At 45.8% G+C, this 21,288-nt stretch overlaps 1 protein-coding gene across 2 annotated transcripts in view; it reads left to right on the forward strand.

Moving 5' to 3' along the window:
• The first annotated feature begins 716 nt into the window (after positions 1-716).
• LOC143213458 (CUGBP Elav-like family member 1-A) overlaps positions 717-21,288 on the forward strand; it is a 455,043-nt gene continuing 434,471 nt past the window's right edge. For both annotated transcript variants that reach the window (XM_076433332.1, XM_076433335.1), the window contains exon 1: positions 717-848. The gene's annotated coding sequence lies outside the window, so the exon portion shown is untranslated. The remainder of the gene's footprint in view (positions 849-21,288) is intronic.

Raw genomic sequence — 21,288 nt, forward strand, 5'->3', positions numbered from 1 at the left:
CCTCTTCTACGACGCTACTTTTGCCGCACAGTGGCATGATTATAATGACGGTACTGTACTTTTTTAACTAAAAATATTGAATTTGTATATATATTGGATTGGCAAGAAAGTAATTTCGGTATTTTAAAGTAAAATGAAATCGAATTTCTTTATTCAGGCGACGAACTTTAATAAATAAAATATTTTCTTACTTATTCTTTTTTGGCAAAAGATCATCAAACAAAAGGGAGAATACCTTATTCTTTAAAATTCATTGTTAGGATAAAAAAATTGGACTTTATTTCACCTTAATAGGTGAAAGGCAATACAACCTATAATATATAATACATATTATATATATTGTATATGCATATATTATGTATATGATTGGTCTTTAACTTTTTTATAATTGTACCAAACGACCTGATTTTTTATAATCAATTAGAAGCATTGGTTTACGAAATGATATGAAAAGGATTTTCCAAAAATTATAATTGGAAAGTTGGGATTTAGGGTTTCCAAGTTGCCTGAAAAATCGCAAGAGGTCATAGAACAAAATGTCATAAAACTCATTCTAAATAAAAAATGATCTCAATCGCGTTCATTTTCCCTTGAAGAAACGAAATGACTTTCCGAATGCCCTAACAAACTCGCCGCGCATGTCCGAGAAAACTTCGTCACGTGACGCGTCCATCTCCGTTGTGCAACTGTGTAGTGTCCGGTTCCGGCAGGGAGATCTCCCCTCATTTGTTGACGAAGAGTTAATATTAATATACGTTTCAAGTGACACCAAAAAGATGTGCAACACACTTACCTCACACCATAACAATAACCTAACTCGGAGGCAGGCAGGGACGCCGACAATGGCAGTGAGTACACGAATGACATTGCGATAATATTGCCAGAGTGTTGTTGTTGCGAGAACTACGTTCTATCGACGGTTTACGTCGACACTCTTCGTTTCGTTTCTGTTGTTGCCGGCGTGTCTTATCTTCGATCGCGTGCAACTTGCGAACGTGGTGTTGAATTCGAGTCAATGCTCTTCGAATATCTACCAGAATGTCTCACAGACCTTTTCCACTTAAACTATATGCTTCTACCAGTTAGTAAATTGAATGGATTGTGCTACATACATCGGTAGCGCTACAATCGATTTTCGCCGGTGAATCGTTTATTGACAGAAAATGGCGGCTATCCACCGTTGAAAAATCCGGTTCGCTCGTCAGTTTGCAGTGTGCTCGCGTAATCTATGGTGTTTTTAACGATGTTAACCTGAGTGGCGAGCTCTCGCGCGCACGCATCCACGTTAATTCGATATTCCGTGTGTGGTCGGCTAAAGTGTCAGTGTCGAATACGGTCGGCGTCACCTGTTGCTGGCAATTAACGAATGCGTCGCGACCTGACGCTGGCTTTATGAAAAGTAAACGCGATCTTTTGCTCGGTGATCAAGAGCCGACCGACACTCCGCCATCTTTCGCTCCGACGAACGGTCCTTACAAGAGATACACTTCCACGAAACGCGTTCGGTGATCATTTTCTTATTTATTTTGGTTGGAAACTCGACTTGTTCCACAACGTAGTACGATTTTTCTTCATTTCAGATCCACAAAGGTTAAAATACGTCTAGAAAAATTGCAAATTGATATACATTCGCAGTCTATTAATAAGCCAAGGATTAATTTCGTCCAATGTCTTGGTCTTTCGGTTGGCCTGCATAAAGCTAATCTTTACAATTGCGGAACATCCTCTGAACTCTCGAACAAATATTCGGAACCGGCAATTTCGCATCTGCTTTTCATTTCCCGTGTTTTGTAATGCGCCATGTTCGGTGCACAGAGCTCGGCGTTATATCGGAACCGTATTGAAACAGCGTTGCACGATTCCACGGAACTCTATCGATCTCGCGCAGTCTAGTTTAACGTACAACTTTCCGCGCAAACAAAATAATCGCGGAACGTTGCAATGAACGGTTGATAGCGTGCGCCCCCGCGCGATCATGAACGCTGTCTAAGAGCCTAGCCGGTCTCGCGGTATCTAATCTCGTTCTCAGTTTATTGGAGATTGCATTCCTTTGCGAGCGTCTGAATCGAACTGTTCTTGGAGCTTGGACATGGGTGGTAATAAATGCACACTGGTGTGTACTTTGAAAATAAAAACCCTCGAAATCTTGTTATTGTATTCACTTGTAGTTATGTATCCCAACAAAAACATCCTGTAAACGGGAGCCAAGTTCCTATGGCCGTAAAAAGTTGTGAGATAAAAAAGCGTTTGTAAAAATTAGTTTAAAAGAACGCTATTTAATTTTTACAGTGTTACATGGAGATCTAAATTATTCAAACTCGGCCGCTACCTAACACCTTTTATGGCCATTGGTTTAAAAAATAACGGCCAAGTTTGAATAATTTAGCCCTCCATGTAACTGTTTAAAAATTAAATAGCGTTCTTTTAAACTAATTTTTACAAACGCTATTTTTCAGTATTGCAAGAGGTATTTCGAAGCTAACGAACTTGGCCGTATTTTGTTTGATCTCGGAACTTTTTACGGCCATAGGAACTTGGCTACTGTTTACAGGATGTTTCTGTTGGGATTTCATCAACTTTTGTTGAAATTTCATCAATTATCAAGTAGGCATCAAAGAAAAAAGATCCTTTTCTAATCTGCAAGACAAAATCGTCGCTATAGAAGATGCTCGGTGAAGTTTCTTTTGTTTACGTTAGAGCGATTGTTATTTTCTTCGAAGCTAATAAAACGTATACTTATGTTATGCTGCTATGTTCTATCCTACGTATCTATTTCGTAATGTTTTTTTTTCAATACAACCCCTTTAAGGTGTAAAATTTCAAGCTTTGATAATTATTCCTTTGAGTGTTTGTCATGGTGGATCTATGTAACAAATTTCAAGCTTGTAGGTCAATGGGAAGTACCCAAAAGGTTTTGTTGATCTGTCAGTCAGTCGGTCAGTGACAAAAGCGATTTTTGAGGTCCTATATCTCGGAACCTACTAATGTTGGAAGATCGATGTTTCGTCGATATTGAGACATGATAGCATTTAACAAGTGTACGAAATTACATGTCTCCATCTGCCTCCAGTGCCGAGTTATAAGCCTCTAAAAAGCGGCTAAGTTGTTTCGTGTAAAACGAGGTAGTTTGAGAACTTGGCTGGTGCAGCACCGTGCACCTAGATAAACTCGGGAGGGTTTAAAGCGCTTAAAAAAGAAAGTTCATTGTGCCGGTAACATGTTGATAATCCAACACTTCGACGCTAGACTCGCGCGATACCGATTCGTTTCGTATCGGCTCGACAAGCCTGTTTTTTGGTCGTTTCGCGTATTTGGTAAGACCGATGGCGCGTTACGCGATTCGTTGCGTGGTCGAGTCTACCGGGCAGCGAACGCACCATTGCGCATTGGTTCGTTCTAATCGTGACTGATTCGCCCGAATCCTCGTCCGTTGACGCGCCCGGGCTTGTCAACCGCGGGAAATTTAATAATAGAGAGCCCGGTCGCGTCGCGTCGCCGTAAATGCGAAAGCAAATGAATCCATGGAAATGTTCCATTTACGGTACTCCTCGAAGCCGGCAGTAAACCGAGTGCCGGGAATGACACCTATTTTATTCCCGGCGGAGTAACTTTCTTTGTAGCCGGATAAAAAACACGATGGCTTTGAGGGTTTATAAGAAAAGCGGAACGGTTATGACTTGTTGCGCGCGCTCGCTCGCTCGTTGCAGAGGCGACGGTGAATAGCAAGAAAAAGTAATCGAATCTGCGAGTGAAGTTTATAAATGGACTTCAGCCGCCGTTTATATACACCTCTCGTCATCGACGTTGCATTATTTATTCCTGAGCGGCGCTCGTTATCGGCCCGGCAGAACCAGAAATTATTTGTCCCGCGTCCACGGTCCCTGTCGATATTTTTATTCGACTCTATTTCAATCGCAGTGTTTCGACAATTTCGGTCTAGTCAAATTTAAATGTTCCGATGGCACGAAAAATGCGCAGAGCGTCTATTATTAAAGGACCGCGAGTCGGCAGGTTTTCAATTTCCTGGGGAATATTTATGAGGTCCGGTGCAAAGATACGGGAACAAGAGACGCGTCTAACATAGTCACACCCAGTCTATTATTAAGCTCTTTGTCCGACGCGAATGCAAGGATTGCAGCGAGTCTAATCGCTCTTTGTGAAGATCACGAGACCTCCACGGTGGACAATGCGCGTCGAGTATAAGAATTCCGGTAGCCGTTCGCGGGAGAACAAGCGCCGAATTTTGATTATGGCGGATGCTGGATATTTTTCCAGGTCGAAACGGCCACGAAATTAACAATGTCGTGCGGGGAACCGTCATGATGTTTTTATTAAGACCCCGTATAATTCGAGCTAGCTTGTAGGTGGGATCGTAAATAACATATTATGACGCGAGCGTAAGATCGTATTGCTCGTGTCGTTTGCTTCCTCGCGGTGCGGTGCGGTGCGGCGCGGGTCGTCGCATTCTCGACAATAAGTTGGATTGTCGTGGTGCATTATGGAACGCCTGAAGTGTCGCTTTCGTTGGCAGTTTGCCGCGCATTCCTGCTCTGCCCGCATCGATGTTGTTTTTCCCGGAGTCTCTTTATTTTATAGTGTATTTTTGCCCGAAAAAGTTCCGCGCAACTAACACTGGAAACTACTTTATTCATTTCAAAGTACGTTCCATTTGGGTCCCATGGAAATCACCGACACAAATTTCCCGACACGGTTTTTACCGACGACATTTCACTGACTTCAGATTTGACCGACAATAACGTTGGCTGACAACGAATTTTATCCACAACGACTTGAGACGACCACAGTAATGTTTCGTCAATATTGAGACATGATAGCATTTAACAAGTGTACGAAATTACATCTCTCCATCTGCCTCCAATGCCGAGTTATAGGCCTCTAAAAAACGGCTAAGTTGTTTCGTGTAAAAGGAGGTAGTGCGAGAACTTTTATCATACAAGTATTATACTGTGGTGGTCTCAAGTCGTTGTGGATAGAATTCGTTGTCGGTCAAAATCGTTTTCGGTTAAAGGCGTTGTCGGGGCCAAAGTTATTGTCGGTCAAATCTGGAGTCGGTGAAATCGTGTCGGTGATTTCCATGGTACCCGTACCATTAATACGTTAAAGCTCGATTTGCTCCGGTCTCGCGAACTCGCCAACTTATTAGCGTCGAGCCTGCCCTTTTCCTTCTTCGGGATCGATAAATTTAGGTTTACGAGGTGAACGTGATTTCTTTGCTGTTTCCGAGATTAGGACTCGTCCCGTCTCGCCTCGTCCCGTCGATTACCATTTATTGCCAAGGTAGCTGGGAACTCTTTGCTCGTCGTTATCTTGGGGGGGAGGGGGGTTTCTCGAAGCCCTCCCCCGAGGAGAAACGCGGATTATCGCGGAACGTGTTGCAAATCGAATAATGCAACAACCCGTTCTCCGACGCGAGCGAAATCTCGTCCCGATTAACGTTTCCATCGCGTCACGGAAACTAATACCTCGGCAAATTGACAATACCGATTCTGGATCCTGCCGTGACGCGCCCCTTCTAGTTTCCATGTAATCTTTCGACCGGGAAAGATGTCGGTCTGCCTTATTTCCGCGAGCGCGCTTCATTCCCGGGATATCGACGAGCGTGGAAATGGCGTAGCGGTCGGTACCAAGGTTTCAATACGAGAAAGAAAATGAACGCGTAATTAATTCAGTAGATACGAATCGATTCCGGGGGCTTGGTTCGCTATACCCGGTGAACCACGAAGACACGTGAGAAGGGTTCAATACCTAGAGCAACCCGTTCCATTCCCCTTCTCCATCGCTCCCGTTGCCCCTCGCTTTTCTAATTACGAGAGATTACCTAACCCAGACCGTCTAATCGACCGAACCTCGTTACTTATGAATGTATTCGTGCCGCTCGATGGATTTCTTTCGGTTCTCGTGGAATTTAAAGATCTCCCACGGAAAGTTCATCCTTTAACAGTTTCAGAGAAATGCTCGTTTATCATTCCAGTCCTCAATTAGTATATGAAAGTATGTAAAGATTATTGTATACGTTTCCGAATTGAATACCGCCGTTCTGTTTGTTTGGTTGCGCGTTTCGGTGCAAAGGGCAATACGATGGGCGAATAAATTGGTATCGGTGCAGGCTGAGATCGAGCCGGTGGGCGACCGGTGGATTCGACCGATAAGCCTCTATGATCGAGCAAATACATGATAAAAATGAAGCGGATTAACGGTCTCGTTAGTTTGTACGACGTCATAGAGTTGAATGCTTACGAGGAGCCAGAGATGTTGGCCGGTGCACCGCCTCGACGATATCGTGATTTACAGTAACGGTAACTGCACGAATGCCGACACAATGCCCACCATATTGAAACGCAATATTCGAAAATGACGTCTTCGAGTAACGGCGCCGCGCAGCTTTCGGCGAGAGCAGTTTTCCTCGACGCAGCTCGTGCAAGATAACCGAGCAATTAATTTCTTTTTCGAGAATGTAATCGCGCGAGCCCAGAAATTTTTCCTGTTGAATTTCTGCCCGGACCTCTTGTTCTCTTTTCCACGGTGGATGCGAGAAGGCTTTCATCCTCGCTGCCCTTAACGACCGAGATCGCGTAATAAACTTTCCATGCCGCGATATTGTTTGTTAATCATTCAGTATTTAAAAGTTGCCCGTTTTACGCTTCGCAGTGACGCGACGAACTTTCCGGCCGAGTAAACTTTTCACTCAGTTTTTTAAGAGCACGGTCTAGCGAAGTTTTAATTAACATCGTAACGATTGCGAGATGGCGGCAGGTGGGAGAACAATGTATTTGTTTCGTGAAATTTTTCGTCAGCCCCTCGACGAAAGTGTTACCACTTCGTTTCTTTCGGAGATCGTCAAGTCGACGATCTCTCGCGGCATCATGCGAAAAGGCTTGCGATGGAAACATCTGTGGGAACGCGATACGCTCGTATTAATGTTGATGGAATTGGAACGGAAACCACATCGATCTGGCTCAATCGATGTGCATACGCTATGCACCCAGTTTGACATATATTGCCGATTCGTTGAAAGTCATCGGTACAATGGGACCCTATCTACCCTTATGTCAATGACCATGCACCTGGATATCCACTGTCAATTTCTTTTTAAAACTGCTTCAATATTTCTGTTGAATTCATTTACATTTGCGGCGTAAAAGTGTACGCATTGAAATCATAAATTGCAACGTCACTGAATGTTGCAGAAAATTTTGGTTATTGGCGTACACGTTCTGAATAATTTCACTGTGAAAATACTATAAAAACACCGTGCGCTGCATAAACGTCCCGGACCATTAAATTGTACGAACAATTTCAATTGAAATCTCGTCAAAGAATCATAAAGGTTTTCCGTGATCGATGGCTATTCTATATTAATTTCCGATCGCTCTTCTCGAATTAGGTTAGGGAAAAGTGTTGCTCGGCGATCGCGTGACGATCCGCTTGCTCGTTTCAACGGGGAACGTGGCTCGAGCGTTTAGGCGAGTTTTGATAAGCGGCCGCGGAGCTGGCGATGAGCGAAAGCTACGATAATTGCCAGTGGGAGAGCAGATAGTCGGGAATACGCAGGGTTGCGAATCCAGATAGACGCGATCCGCTTGAAAATTTCCGCGCTCTCCTCGCTTAAAAAGCCAGACATTGAAATTCGGGTGAAACGGATGAAACGATGAAATTTCATACGCGATAGGTGGGTACATATATAGTTTTGAAACAAAAGTGGGGGGATAATACACGATTCGTTCTCGCGCCGCCGTGTTGCAAAAGGAGACGGACAAAGACTCGCGCCCGTAACATTGTCCAAATAGTCGGTATTTTTCGCCGGTGTTCATAAATTTGAATAAATCGCTGGGGCTTTTTATTCAGCGCGCGTCACTGTAGGAGCCTTTCGAAATTCGCCAGGAATTTCCTAGCGACTTGAGCGACACGACCAACGAGAGTAACAGTTACGTCATTGTCGTCACTGGTAAAAGCAGCGGAGAGAACGGAAAAGGGAGAAAATTTATTTTCGTACCTTTTGAATAACACTTCCAGAGGCAGCGCCCCCGGCTGGATTCCACCTTTTGATTGGCGCTTTTAATTTTCCATTCATCCGGATGTAGCCAAGCCCGCGGGCTGCCAGCCGACGTTTGACGTGCAAATCTCGACTTGCTATCGTACCAGGTAACTCGACCGCTTAATAAAATTCGAAAAAATCTTGAGTGTTCCGTCTACCTCGTTTCCGTTCCCTCTACCTTCCTCTCTCTCTCTCTCTCTCTCTCTCTCTCTTCTCTCGTTGAAACACGGCCACCATCGTACCTCGCGCTCGATACTCCAGGCGAATTTGTCTTGCACCGAAATCATTCTTCCCGACACTGCCGCGGAACAAAACATTCGACATCGTTTTAGAACAAGTCGCTTTCAAAACTGTGCGCGCAGTTTGTGTTTTTGAGCACAGCCACAAAAGCCAGTTGTAAAAAAGGGGAAATAGGAAATGAAAAACATTTCAAAGGGTGTATTCGGACCATTTTGATCCTAAACCGGTGGGTGGCTCGAAATATTTAGTAGAGAAACGTTGGGTCAATTCGACCATCATAGCGCGGGCCTAGCGATGGGTGTAACTTCCGTACGCATACGTGAATATCAAACAATTCGACGGGCGAGCCTTTGTTTCGTTAGTTTTCGATACTCGCTGCGATAAATAAAGTAAATAAATTCGATTCACGGGAATACCATTGGAACGGAAATTTGTTTCCGACGAAACTAGTTGCCTCGATGCATATTTTATAGGAGGCAATTGTGTTCGTGCGGTAGAGAGACGTCGCTCTGGGAATGTCGCGTTTGCAACGATCTTTTGCAGCAATAGTGAAAATCGTTGTACGGAAAATGAGAGAGAGAGACCGTAGGAAACTATCGCGGAATGATGGATGCGTTTCGAACGCGGCAGGTCCCATCGCTAGGCACGGGGTGCACGATCGAGGAATTCAGTGGCGCGTTGGGGAAGGCCGGGGCATCGTGGATGTTCATTTTTCAAAATCTGCTAACGTGCCACGTAGAAAAGAGACGCGGAGAAGATTTTCCACTCGAGGCCGGATGCCATGGGTTTTTCACGGAGATGAAAATTCAAGTAGTCGAGCGGGTGGCGTCGCGGTGACGGGAACAGGTACGACGACGGGGAAAGGGGTTGTCAGGGGTACGGGGACAAGGACGAGGACGGGACGTCGACGTCTACGAGGCGTCGAGGAATACGTCGTTGGCTAATGCCACGACTTTCACGAAGCGTAGGTAATACGTATTGTGGCCGGAGTCGTGTCGTGATTTTCACCATACAGGCGCGTCGGTGTTCCCCGGGGCAGTCACGTCTTGCGCGAGATTCAATTTGCCGCCAACTCCCGCCTACCCACCCTCTTTCCCACTCGAACCCACCCTTGAACCGTTCTATATCCCCTCGTGCCCGTTGCCCCTTTATCCTTCGTTCTCCTTTTTGATCCATTCGCCAACGCAACGCCCCTTTCTTTTTCGTCGTCCACTTCTCCTCATCCTCCAAACCCCGCGCACGCCAACCACCCACATCGCCCACACCACCCTCGCCTAATACCGTGGAGCATCGACGTATACGGTTCAACGTAAACGATCGACGAACCCCGAGGAAACTCCGGCTTCTGTGTTAGGCCGTCGCCTCGCCTCGCCTCGTGTCGTGACGGGGATCCGAGATTTCTATGGGCAAGTCAAAAATTCATCGTTATACGTCTCTTGCGGCGCATGACCGATCCCAACAACCCCCACCCGCTCTTCTTCTCTCTTTCTCTTGAGCATCCCTGTGTGGTTGAAACGCGTAACCTTTTCGAATTTATATTTTAACACGATTCGGACCATCGTGCATTCGAGAATTAACCCTTTGCACTCGAAGGCGCCAGTAAAAATGACCTTGGCATTATTCAAAACAGTTTCAATACTATTAGATTCGTCTGTATTCCATGAATTGCAGAAAGCTCCACCGTTGGAAAAAGATCAAACAAAATAAAAATCACCTAGGTTTCAGAAATGTCTCGATTTTGGAATTAAAATTGCTTCGAGTCCAAAGGAATAATGGAGTTGTACGCCCGCAAGGACTCAACTCTTCCTATTCTTCGGATCATCCGAAATCTAACTCTGTGAATTCTCGCGACCATTGAAACTTTTGCTCTTTGCATACCCAAAAGCCCTCGGTATCGAGTGGCTCCGCGCTTTCTCGCAGAATTCGGAATTCTACCCCTTTGTGCGTTCCCTGCTGACTTTTTCTAATTTCAAGATTTTTAGTAAGTTTTATTTTCATCGAATGAAAATTATTACTGCAATAACACAGGACGGATTTAAGTGGAAGTAGTTTCACGTTGGCGAAACATTTGTTCACTGGGCTGGCGCGCGGCCGTCTCCTTTCTCGTTTTTCGTGGTCCATTTCATTTCTGTCGAATCCCGTCGAGTATCAATGAGCGGAGGTAAACGCGGATCGACGAACCGCGCGGAAGCCCCGTCATCTGTTAGGTCGCCGTGACAAGGATCCAAGATTTCTATGGGAAAGTCAAAAATTCATCGGTACCCACCTCGTGCGGCACGTGGCGGAATCCAGCCCAGCCAACGGTCTCCCGGGGATCCTCTCCGGAGATTCGTGACCGCTTCGCGTTTTTCCTACCGTCACAGATTTTCCATAACGGTGGAACGAGAAAACGGGGTTTCAATCTCTCTAATTTCTATTCGAACTCGCTTGCGCATTCGTAGTCGGCGCTGGAGAGAATTCACGATATAAAATTGCGCTGTTACACACTGCTGTGCAAAATTCAAGGATCGCGAATTTTCGTTGAAAAATTACTTACGGCGTTAACAAAGCACATTCTAAGAGTTGAAAATAATTGTTATCTTTAATAAATGTCTCTTTTATTCAGGCAAATTTACAGAAATGATTCCGAGCGTGTGGAATCGATGAAGAAACGATAGAGCGGGGATCGAGAAGGTCTGTAACCGAGAAGGTTCCACGGGGCCTCTCGACTCCCCTAAAACAGCGTAATACCACTAATGGGCGAAGTATGGGTTTCCCTAACAATAAGTCGGCTCCACGCCATCTGTAAACACGGTCGACTGCGGAGCGGGGAGCGAAAAAACGTGAAATGGCACACGCAGCACACATTGCCGAGAACAACAGGGAGGGCTAAAGCGTAAGAACCACCGCGCCGAAATGGTCGGACAAGGTTGGTGCGCGAGTAGCAAGGGTCTGCGTCGGTTCAGACACGCGCTATAACCTCTCACTTTCGAAAGTTCCAGTCGACAGTTTGGTCCTGGACGAAGTGATTACGTTAAAAGCACTTTACACCTATTCCCCCCGCCGGCATTACAGTTATAGTGCAACGCCAGTGATAAAATACAAAGTAACTCCTCCGAGCGCAAAGTGACTTCTTTGCTGACTTTTCTCGTCCATTTTTCCCTTTATTAGACTGTTCGTGCTATTTTACGCGCCTTTGAGCCCTTTAATGATGTCAACGTGTTTACTCTTTGCAATCTTTCTCCTCTCTCTCTGTTCCCTTTGCGAACTGCGAACTTGACAAACTCTCGGCTCCTCGGTTCCGCTCCGCTCCTTTACGATGTTTCAGGGCTACTCGCGGAAACGGATTACGGGAGAATCAAGCAAATCCCGGATAAATAAAACGCTTAATTAAATTCGAATTAATCGAATCGCGAGCGCCAGGAGAATGTATTTCAGTGCCGGGGCCCGGAGAACCGATTCGCCGCGACAAAAGGCTTAAAAATACATTTCGCCGCGCGATTTGTTAACTTCTTTCGGAGTCGATCTACCTTTTACCGACGCCTTTGTCTCGAATTTTGTCGATTTATTCGGTCTGGTTTGTTTTTTAGTCGGTCGCGGCGCACCGTTTTCTCCTTGCTTTTCTCTGTTGTGCTTCTCACCACTTGCGAGAGAGAGAGGGAGGAGCGGTAGCCGAGCAGCCGGCCATCGCAAAGCGAACCTCTCTCGACTCCGGTAGTCTTTTACCAACCTTATCCTGTTAGCTCTTGCTCCTGTATTATCGCGTTCATTCAATTCCCTTTCAGCTATCGTTGCCGCTTTAATTGCAGCTATTTGTACGGCATCCCATTTTTAATTACATTCTTGACGCTACTCGTCGACTTTTTTTTTTCATCATCTGATTATTTCGCCGGCCGTTTAACGCTGTGTCGTTGATGGTTCGCTTAGCGGCTCCTTTGATCCTCCGTCTCATTACGATTCCTCGATTCCTGCCAAATGAAATTCTTCCGGCTGGCCCTTTGACGCTGCCTCGCCTTGCTTCGCCTTGCTGTACGGTACGCGTGCTCTTACGCGAGAGCCGGGTTATCTCTACGGCTTTTGCGAGTGTATCGAATTTTGGAAAAGCAAAGGTTGGAAATCGGGCAATCGTCGGCGCGGAGGGGAAAACGCGGTCAGGAACACGGCCAGAGAACAGACCGAGAAATATCGATGAAACCTGTCCGGCATTTTTCCGGGACAGCTGCGGCAGTCGATCGGTGGGACGATCTCTCCGTCGCGCGTCGTTGGGGAACGTCTGTCGCGGGGGACGCGCGGGGAGACCGTTCAAATCGATTCCATCGTATCTATCGCGACGTTTAAGTCCCTTCGTTAACAGAAGTGCCTTCGTGTCGGGAGCTGGGCCAGGGGATCCTAACGAATGGATTTCGTCGGTGCGATCGTTGAATTCAGCTTCCGGATTTATCGGAGTGAAAGCCCGGCCGATATTCGCGGGTTTCCATCGCGTGGCCGACACGTGTTCCAGGGACGGACATGCGAACGTTCCCGTTCCTATTTCCCCGTTCCTATTTCCCGTTCCCGCTACAGTTGCCGTTCCCGCAAATTCATTACGCGAACGGAACCATCCGTTACGGATCGTTTGATTTCGCTAACGACGTCCTATAAAGTATTCAGTGCGTGCCCGTTCAAAACGATGCTTGGCTACGTCGCCGTCCAGGCCGCGACGTCTGCGTAACGTTTAATTGCTTCTGACGAACGATGCGGCTCACGTGACCGCCGTGTTGGTCTAACACCGTGCCGTAACAGTTTTTACTGCATGCCGTACTCGACCGAACTAATGCAGCGAACGATACTCCTTCTGATATACCGTTCCGTGTGCGATCCGCAAACCGGAACCGTTTACCGTCATTATTTATGGTCATACTCATTTAAAAACTTCCACGCGGTTCGACCTCCTAACTCTTATCGGACCTCTACCCTATGCACTGCGCGACCATAGTTAGTCACCTTGTCTGACCACTACCGCTGCAAACCCCTCATTCTCCTTTCCGACCTCGTTATTCCTAATTCTATTACCGTCATTACCACCCAGTTCACGTTGTTATGCATTTCGAACGTTTCCGGCCAGACTTTCACGGTAGACCATGTGGTTGGTCAACGAAACATGGTTGTATTTAAGATGACACATGTATTTAACATAGAAAAAGATTTTCACAAAACGTTCTGACTCCCAGAATGTCTACTGACATTCGAAACAAACATACCGACGTTCACGCCATCATTCCACGCCATAATATGTTCCTAAAATCAAGTCCGCAGTTCAGAGATACCTTGAACGTGTTCACTAATAGTCCAGTCAATGAAAAGTTGTAGAGGGAAATGGAAGGAATATAATTTTTAACTTTGGGTCTTTGTTTGGACTAGTTAGGAGGTAATTCCGCTTATATCTCGGAAACTATGCATCCTAGCGATAAGACCATTCTATACAAAATTAAAGCTGACAAAATGGGCCACAAGATTGATTCGATTCAGTTTTTCGCTATCTCGCATAGTTTCCGAGATATCCGCGCTGAAAGTTCACTAATTGTGCTGAAGAGTTAGCTAGTCAAATAAGGCAAAAATTCACAATTAATGAACTTTGAGCGCGGATATCTCGGAAACTATGCGTGATAGCGAAAAACTGAATGCAGTCAATCTTACAGCACATTTTGTCAGCTTTAATTTTGTATAGAATGGTCTTATCGCTAGGACGCATAGTTTCCGAGATATAAGCGGAAAACCGAAAAAGGAGACCTTCAGCATGTTAGTAGGTATGTGAGTTTTTAGTATGTTTACCTCCTAACTAGTCCAAACAAAGTCGCAAAGTTAAAAATTGTGTTCCTCCATTTCTCTCCACACCCCCTTATGAGCATTCATTGACTGGACTATAAATAATTGTACAGGTTTGAGTTAATTCAAGAGTGAAAAATATTTTTAACCTCTTTTCCAAGAAATTTTTTAAGAATAGAGGTTCATAATTGCGCGACACTTTTCAAGAGATAAAGAAGAAACTTTGTAAATTTTTGGGGAAGACTTCAGACGCGGAGTACACTGATTTACATTAATGTGTCTCGCGACTCACGGAGTATTCGCGATATTATTTACGACTGGTTTCAGGTGTCCCCGACCCGTGCAGAAAGTTTCCGAGGACATGTCCTTTCCGCAAACAGTGTCGACTGGAACTCTGGCTCTACTTTAGCCCCCTCATCAATAATGGTACTCAGTCTAGGCTGTCTATCCGTAGTCGATCCTTATGTCACTTTTCAACTTGGTTTTACTTTCGGTGCTGTGGATCGGTCTTCCGTTTTGTCTGACAATGAGTTATGGTCGTCCTCTCGAGCTGGGTAGTTTATTCTACGATTCAGCAATTAAATGTATTAGGGAATATTCGTGGAAGAGATTTCGGTCGAATCTTTCACGGTTGAGAAAACGACAGCTGTTCGCTGTAGAAGGAACGTGGAGGTTCGTCGCGACGCTTGCACGTGACTTGATCGACGCGACTCGCCGATTCACCGGCGAGGCGTTCCGGGATAGGTAAACCGATATTCCACGTGGCCATGTAACGATCCGTACGATCGAAAAACTATTAGAGCAAAGGCCAAAACGACGCTCGAAGCTGTCGTTTCACGGAGAAACGGCGTCGCGTGGCTGCCAATTCGATTATCCGGCAGCCACGGCTAACTACAGTGATTTAATTGTTGAATCCTGGCCGATCGTTCCACATACACACGGTCTCGCTTCTTTCCTCACACAGCGTCTTCCTACCTAGAAACTTTTCTAACATCGCGGCGGAAACTTTGAAACTCCGCGGAAGTAGACGAGGAGTTTCGCGAACTGTTTTTGAAAATACTGTTACAGAGGGACGGGAACATTTGCTGGGAACAGCGTTCTCGTCGACGCGGGGCCAATTATCATTTGTTGCGAGACCCGCGAGATCTGGTCGCTTGATACCTTTTGACAAGCGGCCGTGTCCTGTTTCCTCTTCATCTCCGCACGCGCCGTTTTATATTTTCTATTTACGCTGCGGGATAAATTCGTTTCGTTCTTTTTGCCCCTCCACTCAAAGCTTACTCCGTCCTCCGCTTTATTTCTTTGGCTTTGAGGTTAATGGGGACCACGGTTTCGTCGAGTACAACACTTTACAGTGTACTCGACGTTCAACAATCATTAGATTCTTCCTTTCCCGTCCGTGCATCCGGACGAGAAGTGGTTACCTTTTATACCCGGCCGGTGATTAAACTAAAAATTAGCAAACCTTATCGTAACAGAGAACGAAACCCCGTTATTCCCTGGAAAATAATTCTCCGCGGTGAATCCCTTCGGTTACGGGCGTGGTTCGATATTCTTTTCATTAGCAGACGGTTTGATTTTACTCCTCTGATCGCAGTCGCGCGGATTTCGTCCCTGTAAAATACGTCGAAGACACGCTGCACACTGTTTCAAAAATACCGGAGAACTGGCCGAGCATTTGAAAACGCTAGAAGAACACTGAAAATCTTTCTAAAAATACCGTGTACCAAGGTTTCGGTATTACTATTACAATCTCGTTATTTAGACATCAAGGAAAAATTTTCAATTGTAAAATTATTCTCTACAGTGTACAGATTTAATACAATATCAAGAAATAAGCATAAGAGAAGAAAACTGAACTCGAGATATAATTTAGCAATGCTGAAATTAATTTTTGAAGCTAATTTCCAGCTAATTTCTTCTAATTTGATCAGCACGATCAAAATTCCTTACTTCGAAAAGTGGTCCCACGACCAGCTTTTCGTTTTGAAACACTACGGCGCTACGAGGCGGTCGTATCGCGCGACAAGGTAACAAAGGGCGGCAGTATCTTCCCGATACTATAGTTTCCACCGTTTCCCATGGCGAGTTGTCGGTCTCGTTATTCGAGCGATCATTTCCTCGTAGTTGGACAAGAAAGAACTTATCGTCCTATTCCGGAGGAATCCGTTCAAATACCAGGCTATCGAAGATTCTCGGTTGAATTTATAAGAGGGACTTCCGTCGATAGCCGAGGGACTGCGAAATCGACGGAGTCGAGCGAGTAGGTATCGTTAACGGAGACCCCGTATAAATAAAAGTACCGATAAATAAAAGATCGTAATCTGCCGCGGGACTTACCGTCGCCATTTTTAGAGCTGAAGCATGGCGGGATTCTCGCGATCGCTGGTGGATAGCCATTCCCTCCGAGAATCGCCGTCGAGTCAAAAACCGTAGAACGGCTCGGCGTCGGCTCTAGGAAGGTGGAAAACATTACCATATTTAGCCGCTAATCGAGCACCTGTTGCTGGAACATTGTTCCTTCGATACATTCCTCCGCTTGACCTTCGTTTCGCAACGTCCAGTCTCCTCGCAAGATCACTGCTCGACCCACAGGCTTTTGCACTCGGAGAGTTTTCCCGGATCGCTTACCGACTACTCGGACTTGCTTGTTAATTTATTCTTTATTTGACGAAACGAAGCTTGTGGTTTTTGAGCAACCTGTTTTTATCGGTTCTATTTAAATATACTGGAAGCCTGTTCATAGCATTTTGATTACGTTACGCAGGGTTGTTGGTTCATGATTGAATGCTAATCGGTCGCTGCGTGAAAAAGGCTGGAGGAGCTCGCGAGGGGTTGAAGAGTCCTCTGGGAGGGGGGTGAAAGGATTGACGAGATGCGCAGCGTATCGTTAAAACGTTTTGCGGGCAAAGGCATCAGGAAAGCGAGTCTAGCCTCGGCAGACGACGCGCGACGGTTCAAGAGAAAGGGAATCGCAGTCAGGCAGGCTGGCAGGCAGGCAGGGGTGGTTCAGGGCTGAGGTATACCCCGAAATGGACTTGCCATTATGGCCAAACTAAAGCTGGGTATTCAGCCATCCACAAGCTTATTAGTATGCAAGCGAGCTTGTTGCCTTAGGTGGCTTGAAAGCCCCGTGTGTCACATTCACGACGTGTTTCCCGAGACACGCAACATACTGCACCGTAGCACGATATACTGCTGGTAACATCCTCCCCTTGTCCTCTCTTTGTTTCAGCCCCTTTCGTTGCTCCGCGGCTCCTCAACAGCCGCGGCAGTACGTCTCCATTGCGTCGCCTCGCCTCGAATCGCGACGCCTCGCCTCGCCTCGCCTCACTTTGCCTCGCGTCGAGCGATACGTGAATATGTCTACGCAGCCGAGCCAGGTTACCTTCCCTTTCTACGTCGACAATTCGAAGTTAATTCCCCTAATTGGCTCCTCAGTGTGCTCTGTTTACGTGCGTGCTCGGTTTCTATGCACTCGCGGTGCGCTGCATCGAGGATGCATATCATTATACGCCGCTTGTTTTTGGAACTGTCGGGACCGAGTCTGCCGGAAGTCACGCCGAGCAGAAACCCTTTCCGAGAATACCTGATCATTCCCCACTTTTCAATACGCACGGTCTCGTATTAATTGCTGGTCTGACTCGACAGGGATTCCCCGTCCGAAAACCGAGGAGAAAATCTTGTCGTTCAAACACGTTCGACGCGACGACGCAAACGGAAATGGCCGGTAATGATCCAACCCGCCAGTCTACTTCCAAGTCGATTACAGTAGACCCCCCCTCTTAACCAGCCTCTTCTATAAACAAATTTTACTTCTCGTTTTCAACTTATTCTCCCTCCGTAAAACCAACCTTTTCAGCTATTCGTAGAGGAACGGTTCGCCGGAGCTCGAATAAAAGAAGTTTTGTTCGTAAGAAGGAATAGCTGCTGCCGTTCGAGCTCATAAATTTTTGATCGTCGTAAGGGCCGATTTCGAACTGCGGCAACTTGGTCGAGATAATTGCCCGGCGATCAAATCTGATTCGCGAGCACGGAATCCCTTTTACCTCGCGGAGAGATTCGCGTTGTAGCCGTTCTTCAGGTTTTTTCATTGTTTACGACGATCGCGACTGGGAAACCGGGTTCTTAGGAAAACGACCGGGCTACGTAACCTTAGTTAATCTCACTGATGCAGCAGTCTCGCTCATAACAGTTATGATGAACGTTAGCGTTTACCGTCCACGCTTACAGACACGCGAGCACCACGTAATCCAACTAATGTCATTACGCAGTGCCGTGTAGGATTAAATCCTTGTCGGCGTTCATACCGAGCCGGTATCATAAACATCGCATTCGTTGGCCGCACGCAAATATTGCCAAGAAGTTTCCTCTTTACCGGCCCACTCTGTGCGTCCGCGACGTTATACGCAAGCGGACGGCGAAACACCTAGCTGGAAATTGATTCGATAGCACGGGAAACTCGAAAAGTTGCGGAGATTGCCTCGAAATCGAATGATCGAGCTTCGCTGCTTCTACGGTGACAAACAGGCAAACAAAACGAAAATATACCGTTCTAGGGCGGAATGTTTACGCGCGAGCCACTGTTTTCGTGGAAATATTTCAATAGCATTATGATTAAATCTAAATTCAAATTCAACTCACGGCAACCCAATTTAGATCGAAATTCAACTTTCAATCGTTATATGTACTTAAATCTAAATTCATATTCAACTTTCAATCATTATATTTAAATCGAAATTTAAATTCAACTTTCAATCATTATATTTAAATCGAAATTCAAATTCAACTCACGGCAACCCAATTTAGATCGGAATTCAACTTTCAGTCGTTACATGTACTTAAATATAAATTCAAATTCAACTTTCAATCATTATATTTATATCTAAGTTCAAATTCAACTTTCAATCATTATATTTATATCTAAATTCAAATTCAACTCTTTCAATCATTATATTTACATCGAAATTGAAATTCAACTTTCAATCGTTATATTTAAATCTAAATTGAAACAAAAAATATATGACTTGGACCACTTTCATAATCACGTGCACAAATATCCGGCGATCCGCGAAACAACTATAGTCGCGCGTCGATATTGAAATTGTCGGATGTCTCCGGCAATTATCTGTAACGCTGCCGACGGGGCGTTTGAAAAATTCAAAAGCCTGTGCTCGACAAAAGCAATTCCATTCCCGCGAGTTTACAATTGCCGAAGTTGCGTGGTCAATACCCTATGTTTTACAGTCGACCATAAAACGCAGACGGTGTTCTCTGCGCTGGATGTTGTATTTCGCGTCACGGTTCATTCCAGAAATCCTCTCCATCTGTTAGATATTTGTTGCTCGGTGTTCTGTCCCGCATTCGCGAAGTACACCAGAACTTTTTCGAGATCTCTTGTACCGCTCGCCGTTTCGGAATCGCTTTACGCTTGCTGGTATTCCAAAGCTCTCGATACGACAAACAAAAAAGCGAGTGCAAAGGACACTACCCGTTTCGGAGGGCTCTCGCAGCTGCTGTCGACGATTTACGATGAATTTGTTAATTACCCTCGCAGGATTCCGACCAATTCTAATCATTTTTTGCTAATCAAAAACAGTATAGTAAATCATACAACAAAATGGTATAAAACTGGTTCTAAATGATAAAAGATTCGCTTTCATTTTCCCTAATTTGTTAGTTTGTCGGGCAGAAGATCTTTCCGTGCAGTTCAGTATTATTTAGCGAGCAGCTCGGATATCGGGCTGCGATCATAGTTGCTGGGAACTTGTAGCGACAGCGCCGATGGAGTATGTAGGAAGCACACGGCGGCTCTTTATTGCTAAACACCCGAAACCGCGCAATATCGGACGGACGTTACGCGCGCCTGGAGTGGGTGTGTCGCGTGTGATGTGGCCGGCCATTAGCTCTTTGTCGAGCTGCGATATTTGCATCGTTGATTTCTGCTATCGTGGACACGCGCTTTCAAGGAAACTGCGTGCTCGTCGCGCTCATTGATCGTTTCATCGAGCGAAATATACGAAAAACCACGCAGCAGCATTATAAAACATGCGTTTCAGAGAAGGCGGCTAAATTTTTGTTAGTCGGTTCGATTTGGCCGAGTTGCGCGGAAGAAGGGTGAGGAGAAACGGGCGTTTAGAAGAGGCGAAGGAAGAGGATGCCGCTTCCGTGTTTTTCCATAGCCCCGAGCGTATCAATGAAATACATCAAATTAGCTCTTCGTCGAAATAAGATTTCCCAGCGGCGGAACGACCGCCGACCATCTCGGTCGCCCGGAGGGCCAATGTGACCGACGTGGTGCACGGCCTCGACGCCGAGGCAGGATGGCAGGTCGCAGCCAACATTGGCAATATCCTGTTTTTCCAGGACTGCGGAATTAAATATTTGCCGCGGCGAAACAAGAGTTACGTCGCAGTTCGTAGCCATCTCAGGGGGGGAATGGAAGGATACCCAAGCCAACGATACTGGCTGGTTTTCGAGTGCCCTCCGGCGCCAGCCAATATACCAAGAAACTGCCAATATCATCGCTCTTTCTCCCCCTCCACACCGGCGCACATCCTACCGTCGAATGACAAATGTTGTAATCGACCCTGCTCCGCCTTCCCGCCTTTCCCACAGAGTGGCACAGAGCCGTATGGACGTCTCTCGGAGGTGTCGGACCGTCTGTTTTGCAATATCGAGTCCTCCTTTCCGCAACCTTATTTTTCCGAAATCAATTTTCACAACGCGCGACGCTCTCGAGGGCTCGCAAAGATCCTCGCTCTTTGACACTGCGATGTCGTGCGTGTTGAATTTTATCATTTTTCACCGGTTCTCGACGTGTATTCCAGAGGATCTGTTAATTCGATTATTCGATTTTAATGTTGAATCTTCGTTTCGCTCGGTGCACCACCTTTTTACCAAGGATGCACCATCTGGCCGTGAACGCAGCTCGTGCCTCTCGCGCTCCGGTATCGGAGAGGCTCCGGGTAAAAAACACTCCTAAACTTTCGACCGTTATTTTAGGAGTGTTCTGTATGCGAAAAAATGTAGCTCGACGTTGCTGTAGAAGTGGTTTTTCAATCGCGGGATATACGTACCAAAAAAAAAACAAAAAAAAAATAGAAAAACAGAAAAAAGAGAAAACTTGAATTCCACGAAGCGTATTCGGTAGAAGCAATCCGGTGAATTATTACGTTGCTTTCGCGTGAAATCGATAGGTCTATTTG

This window comes from Lasioglossum baleicum, chromosome 11 (genome assembly GCF_051020765.1).
Source record: "Lasioglossum baleicum chromosome 11, iyLasBale1, whole genome shotgun sequence".
Taxonomy (NCBI): domain Eukaryota; kingdom Metazoa; phylum Arthropoda; class Insecta; order Hymenoptera; family Halictidae; genus Lasioglossum; species Lasioglossum baleicum.